This window comes from Pan paniscus, chromosome 9 (genome assembly GCF_029289425.2).
Source record: "Pan paniscus chromosome 9, NHGRI_mPanPan1-v2.0_pri, whole genome shotgun sequence".
NCBI lineage: Eukaryota > Metazoa > Chordata > Mammalia > Primates > Hominidae > Pan > Pan paniscus.
The window spans coordinates 50,945,473-50,953,443 of NC_073258.2; positions in this window are offsets into that span (position 1 = coordinate 50,945,473).

Sequence of the window (7,971 nt, forward strand, 5' to 3'; positions counted from 1 at the left end):
GAAATGAATGCACACATCACAAAGAGGTTTCTCAGAAACCTTCTGTCTGGTCTTTATGTGAAGATATTTCTTTTTCACCATAGGCCTCAAAGCACCCTCAAATATCCCTTTGCAGATTCTACAAAAAGAATGTTTCCAAACTGCTCAATCAAAAGAAAATTTCAACTCTGTGAGATAAATGCGCCCATCAAAAAGAAGTTTCTCAGAAAGATTCTGTCTGGATTTTATATGAAAATATTTCCTTTTTCACCATAGGCCTCAATCTGCTCAGAAATATCCCTTTGCAGAATCTATAAAAAGACTGTTTTGAAACTGCTGAATCAAAAGAAATTTTAACTCTATGAGATGAAAGCACACATCACAAAGAAGCTTCTCAGAAAGATTCTGCCTACTTTTTATGTGAAGAGAATTCCTTTTTCACCATAGGCCTTAAGCTGCTCAGAAATATCCCTTTGCAGATTCTATAAAAAGAATGTTTCCAAACTGTCCAATGAAACAAAAGGTTCAACTCTCTGACATGAATACACACACCTGAAAGAAGTTTCTCAGAAGGATTCTGTCTAGTTTTTAGGTGAAGATATTTCTGTTTTCACCAAAGGCCTCAAAGGCCTCCCAAATATCCCTTTGCAGATTCTACAAAAGACTCTTTCCAAAATGCTCAATGAAGAGGAAGTTTCAACTCTGTGAGAGGAATGCACACAACACAAAGTAGTCCCTCACAATGCTTCTGTCTATTTTTTATGTGAAGATATTTCATTTTTCACCATAGGCTTAGAAGGTCTCCAAAATATCCCTTTGCAGATACTACAAAAAGACTGTTTCCAACCTGCTCTTTAAAAAGAAAGGTTCAATTCTGTGAGATGAATGCACACATCACAAAGAAGTTTCTGAGAAAGCTTCAGTATAGTTTTTATGTGAAGATATTTCCTTTTTCACCATAGGCCTCAAACCGCACAGAAATATCCCTTTGCAAATTTGACAAAAGGACGTTTTCAAACTGCTCACTCAAAGGAAAGTTTCAGCTCCGTTAGATGAATGCAAAGATCACAAAGAAGTTTCTCAGAATGCTTCTGGCCACTTTTAATTTGAAGATATTTACTTTTTCACCATGGACCTCAAAGTGATACCAAATATCCCTTTGCAGATTCTACAGAAAGAGGGTTTCCAAAGTGCTCAATCAAGGGAAAGCTTCATATCTGTTAGATGAATGCATGAACCACAAAGAAGTTTCTCAGAAAGCTTCTGTCTAGTTTTTATGTGAAGATACTTCCTATTTCACCATAGCCCATAAGGGGCTCACAAATATCCCTGCGCAGATTACATGAAAATTCTGTTTCCAAACTGCTGAATCAAAAGAAACTCCAAATCTGTGAGTTGAAAGTGCACATCACAAAGATGTTTCTCAGAAAGCTTCTGTTTAGTTTGCTTCTGTTTAGTTTTTACGTGAGGGTATTTCCTTTTTCACCATAGGCTTCAAAGTGCTCCAAATATCCATGTGCAGATTATACAAAAAGAGTGTTTCCAAACTGCTCAATCTAAAGAAATTTTCAACTCTCTGAGATGAATGCACACATCACAAAGAAGTTTCTCAGAATGATTCTGTCTAGTTTTCATGTGAACATATTTCCTTTTTCTCTATTGCCCTCAAATGGCTCCCAAATAACTCTTTGCAGATTCTACAAAAAGACTCTTTCCAAACTGCTCAATCAAAAGAAAGGTTCAAATCTGTGAGATGAATGCACTCATCAAAAGAATTTTCTGAGAAAGCCTCTTTAAAGTTTTTATGTGAAGATATTCCCTTTTTCACTGTAGGCATCAAATTGCTGAGAAATATCCCTTTGCATATACTACAAAAAGACGGGTTCCAACTCTGTGAGATGAATGTACACATCACAAAGAAGTTTCCCAGAATGTTTCTGTCTAGTTTTTATGTGAAGATATTTCCTTTTCCACCATAGGCCTCAAAGGGCTCCCAAAATTCCCTTCGCAGATTCTACAAAAAGACTGTTTTCAAACGGCTCCATCAAAAGACAGTTTCAACGCTGTCAAATGAAAGCACACATCACAAAGAAGTTTCTCAGAAGGCTTCTGTCTAGTTTTTATACGAAGATATTTACTTTTTCACTGCAGGCATCAAACCACTCAGAAATATCCCTTTGCAGATTCTACAAAAAGGCTGTTTAAAAACTACTCAAAAAAGAAAGGTTTAACTCTGTGAGATGAATGTACACATCACAAAGACGTTTCTCAGAAAGCTTCTGTCTAGTTTTTATGTGAAGATATTCTCTTTTTCACAATAGGCCTCAAAGGGATCCTAAATATCCCTTTGCAGATTCTACAAAAACAGTTTCCAAACTGCCCAATCAAAAGAAAGGTTCATCACTGTAAGATGAATGCAGCCATCACAAAGAAGTTTCCCAGAATGCTTCTTTCTAGTTTTCATTTGAAGATATTTCCTTTTTCACCATTGACCTCAAATCGCTCAGAAATATCCCTTTGCAGATTCTACAAAAAGGCTGATTCCAAACTGCTAAATCAAAAGAAAGGTTCTACTGTGTGAGATGAATGCACACATCTCAAAGAAGGTTCTCAGAATGCTTCTGTCTAATTTTTATGTGAAGGTATTTCCTTTTTCACCATAGGCCACAAAATACCCTCAAATGTCCCTTTGCAGGTTCTACAAAAAGACTGTTTCCAAAATGCTCAATCAAAAGAAGGGTTCAACTCTGTGAGATGGATGCACACATCATAAAGAAGTTACCCAGAAAGCTTCTGTTCAGTTTTTATATGAAGATATTTCCGTTTTCACCATGGGCCTCAAAATGCTCAGAAACATCCTTCTGCAGATTCTACAAAAAGACTGTTTCCAAACTCCCCAATCAAAACAAAGTTTCAAGTCTGTGAAATGAATGCATGCAACACAAAGAAGTTTCTCAGAAAGCTTCTGTCAAATTCTTATGTGAAGATATTCCCTTTTTCAACATGTGCTGCAATGGGATACAAGTATCCCTTTGCAGATTCTGCAAAGACTGTTTCCAAACTGCTCAATCTAAAGAAAGGTTCAACTCAGTCAGCTGAATGCATGCATCACAAAGAAGTTTCTCAGAAAGGTTCTGTCTAGTTCTTATGTGAACATATTTCCTTTTTCACCTTAGGCCTCAAAGGGCTCCCAAATATCCCTTTGCAGATTCTAGAAAGATACTTTTTCCAAACTGCTCAATCAAAACAAAAGTTCAACTCTGCTATTTGAATGGACACATCATAAAGAAGTTTCACGGAAACCTTCTGTCTAGTTATTAGGTGAAGCTCTTTCCTTATTCACCATAGGCCTCAAACTGCTCTGAAATATCCCTTTGCAGATTCTAGAAAAAGACTGTTTCCAAACTGCTCAATCAAAAGAAATGTTCAACTCTGTGAGATGAATACACACATCCCAAAGAAGTTTCTCAAAACACTTGTCTAGTTTTTATGTGAAGATATTTACTTTTTCACCATAGGCCTCAAAGTGCTCCCAAATATCCCTTTGCAGATGAATGCATGCATCACAAACAATTTTCTCAGAAGGCTTCTGTCCAGTTTTTATGTGAAGATATTCACTTTTTCACCATAGACTTCAAAGTGCAGATTCTAGAAAAAGACTGTTTCCAAACTGTTCAATCAAAAGGAAATTTCAACTCTGTGAGATGAATGCATGCATCACAAAGAAGTTTCTCAGAAAGCTTCTGTCTAGTTTTTATGTGAAGATATTTCCTTTTTCAACATAGGCCTCAAACTGCTCAGAAATATCCCTTTGAAGATTCTACAAAAAGACTGTTTCCAAACTGCTCAATCAAAAGAAATATTCTACTCCATGAGATGAATGTGCACATCACAAAGAAATTTCTCAGAAAACTTCTGTCCAGTTTTTATGTGAAGATATTCCCTTTTTCACCATGGGCCTCAAGGGATCCCAAATATCCCTATTCAGATTCTACAAAAAGTCTGTTTCCAAACTGCTAAATCAAAAGAATGGTTCATCTCAGAGAGATGAATGCACACTTCAAAAAGAAGTTTCTCAGAAACTTTCTGTTTTGTTTTATATGAAGATATTTCCTTTTTAAACATAGGCCTCAAAGCACCATCAAATATCCCTTTGCAGATTCTACAAAAAGACTGTTTCCAAGCTGCTCAATCAAAAGAAAGTTGCAATTCAGTAAGATGAATGCACACATCACAAACAAGTTTCTCAGAAAGCTTCTGTCTAGTTTTTATGTGAAGATACTCCATTTTTCACCAGAGGCCTCAAAGGGTTCCCAAATATCCCTTTGCATATTCTACAAAAAGACTCTTTCCAAACTGCTCAATCAAGAGAAAGTTTCAACTCAGTGAGATGAATGCCCCCATCACAAGGAAGTTACTCAGAAAGGTTCTGTCCAGTTTTTATGTGAAGATATTTCCTTTTTCACCTTAGGAATCAAAGGGACCTCAAATATCACTTTGCAGATGTTATAAAAAGACTGTTTCCACACTGGTCAATCAAAAGAAACATTCAATTCAGTGAGATGAATGCCCACATCAGAAAGAAGTTCCTCAGAAAACTTCAGTCTAGTTTTTATGTGAAGATATTACATTTTTCACCATAGATCTTGAAGGCTCCCAAATATCCCTTTGCAGATTCTACAAAAAGACTATTTCCAAGCTGCACAATCCAAAGAAAGTTTCCACTCTGAGGGATGAATAAACATATGACAAACAAGTTTCTCAGAAAGCTTCTGTCTGGTTTTTATTGGAAGATATTCCCTTTCTCATCATAGGCCTGAAACTGCTCAGAAATAGCCCTTTGTAGACCGTAAATAAGACTGTTTGCAAACTGCTCAATAAAAAGAAAGGTCAGCTCTGTGAGATGAATGCCCTTATTACAAAGAAGTATCTCAGAAAGTTTCTGTCTAGTTTTTATGTGAAGATATTTCCTTTTTCACCATAGGCCTTAAACCGCTCAGAAATATCCCCTTAGACATTCTAGAAAAAGACTGTTTCCAAACTGCTCAATCAAATGAAAGGTTTAACTCTGTGAGATGAATGCACACATCACAAAGAAGTTTCTCAGAAAGCTTCTGTCTAGTTTTTATGTGAAGATATTCCCTTTTGAGCTACAGGAATTAAAGCATTACAAATATCCATTTGCAGATACTACAAAAAGAGTGTTTCCAAATTGCTCAATCAAAAGAAAGGCTCAATGCTTTGAGTTGAATGCACAGATCACAAAGAAGTTTCTGAGAATCCTTCTGTCTAGTTTTTATGTGAAGATATTTCCTTTTTCAACATAGGCCTAAAACTGGTCACAAGTATTCCTCTGCAGATACTACAAAAATACTGTTTCCAAAGTGCTCCATCAAAAGAAAGGTTCAACTCTGTGAGATGAATGCACACATTGCAAAGAAGTTTCTCAGAATGCTTCTGTCTAGTTTTTATATGAAGATACTTCCTTTTACACCGTAAGCCTCAAAGTGCTCCAAATATCCATTTGCAGATTATACAAAAAGATGGTTTTCAAACTGCTCAATCAAAAGAAAGGTTGAACTGTGTGAGATGAATGCACACATCACAAAGACGTTTCTCAGAATGCTTCTGTCTAGTTTTTTGTTTTTTTTTTTGTTTTTTTTTTGTTTTTTTTTTTGAGTTTTCCCTGTGCTGGGGTGTTTTATTTTTTTGATCTTTTAAAAACTACACCAGCATTATATATATATTTTTATTTTTTATTTTTTATTATACTTTAAGTTTTAGGGTACATGTGCACATTGTGCAGGTTAGTTACATATGTATACATGTGCCATGCTGGTGCGCTGCTATGTGAAGATAATTCCTTTTTCACCATAGGCCTAAAACTGCTCACAAATATCCCTCTGCAGATACCACAAAAAGACTGTTTCCAAACTGCTCCATCAAAGGAAAGGTACAACTCTGTGAGATGAAAGCACACATCACAAACAAGTTTCTCAGAATGCTTCTGTCTAGTTTTTATGGGAAGATATTTCCTTTTTCACCGTAGGCCTCAAAACCTTCTGAATATCCACTTGCAGACACTACAAAAAGACTGTTCCCTAACTGCTCAATCAAAATAAAGGCTCAACTCTGTGAGATGAAAGCACACATCACAAAGAAGTTTCTCAGAAAGCTTCTTTCTAGTTTTTATGTGAAGATAATTCCTATTTCACCATAGGCCTCAATGGGCTCACAAATATCCATTTGCAGATTCACCAAAAGGACTGTTTTCAAGCTCTTCAATCAAAAGAAAGGTTCAACTCTGTGAGATGAAGGGACACATCACAAAGAAGTTTCTCAGAATGCTTCTGTCTAGTTTTTAAGTGAAGATATTTCCTTTTTCACCATAGGCCCCAAAGCACTTCAAATATCACTTTGCACATTGTGCAATAAGACTATTTCCAAACTACTGAATCAAAAGAAAAGTTGAACTCTGTGAGATGAATGCACATATCACAAAGAAGTTTCTCAGAATGCTTCTGTCTAGTTTTTATGTGAAGATATTCCCTTTTTCACCATATGCCTTAAACAGCTCACAAGTAACCATTTGCAGTTTCTACAAAAAGACTGTTTCCAAACTGCTCCATCAGAAGAAAGGTTCAATTCTGTGAGATGAATACACACATGACAAACAAGTTTTGCAGAATGCTTCTGTCTACTTTTTATGTGAAGATATTTCCTTTTTCACCATAGGCTTCAAAGTGCTCAAAATATCCATTTGCATATTCTTCAAAATGAGTGTTTCCAAACTGCTCAATCAAAAGAGAGGTTTGACTCTGTGAGATGAAAGCACACATCATAGAGTAGTTTCTCAGAAGGATTCTGTCTAGTTTTCATGTGATGATATTTCCTATTTCACAGTAGGCCACAAAGGTCTCAAAAATAACCCTTTGCAGATTCTACAAAAAGACTACTTCCAGACTGCTCAATCAAAAGAAAGATTCAAATCTGTGAGATGAATTGACACATCACAAGGAAGTTTAAAAGAGTGCTTCTGCCTAGTTTCTATGTGAAGGTACTTCTTTTTCACAATAGGCCTCAAATGACTCTAAAATATCCCTTTGCAGATTGTACAAAAAGCCGGTTTCCAAACTGCTCTATCAAAAGTAAGTTTCAACTCTGTGAGATGGATGCTCACATCACAGAGGAGTTTCTCAGAATGCTTCTGTCTAGTTTTTATGTGAACATATTTCCTTTTTCACCATAGTCCTCAAAGTGCTCCAACTATTCATTTGCAGATTCTTCAAAAAGCCCATTTCCAAACTGCTCAATCAGAAGAAACATTCAACACTGTGAGATTAATGCACACATCACAAAGTAGTTTCTCAGAAAGCTTCTTTCTAGTTCTTATGTGAAGATATTTCCTTTTTCACCATAGGCTCCAAAGCACAGCAAATACCCATTTGCAGATTCTACAAAAAGACTGTTTCCAAGCTGCTCAATAAAAAGAAAGTTTCAGCTCTGTGAGATGAATGGACACAACACAAAGAAGTTCCTCAGAATGCTTCTGTCTTGTTTTTATGTGAAGATACAGCTTTTTCACTGTATGTCTCAAGCGGCTTGGAAATATCCCTTTGCAGATTGTACAAAAGGCTGTTTCCAACCTGCTCAATCTAAAGAAAGTTTCAACTCTGTGAGATGAATGAACACATCACAAAGAAGTTTCTAAGAAAGATTCTGTTTAGTTTTAATGTGAAGGTATTTCCTTTTCAACCATAGGTCTAAAATCACTCCAAAAATCCACTTGCATATTCTACAAAAAGAGTGTTTCCAAACTGCTCAATCAAAAGAAAGTTTCAAGTCGTGAGATGAATGCACACCTCACGAAGAAGTTTCTCAGAATGTTTCTGTCTTGTTTTTATGTGAAGATATTTCTTTTTTCACCATAGGCATTAAACCACTCAGAAATATCCCTCTGCAGATACTCCAAAAGACTGTTTCCAAACTGTT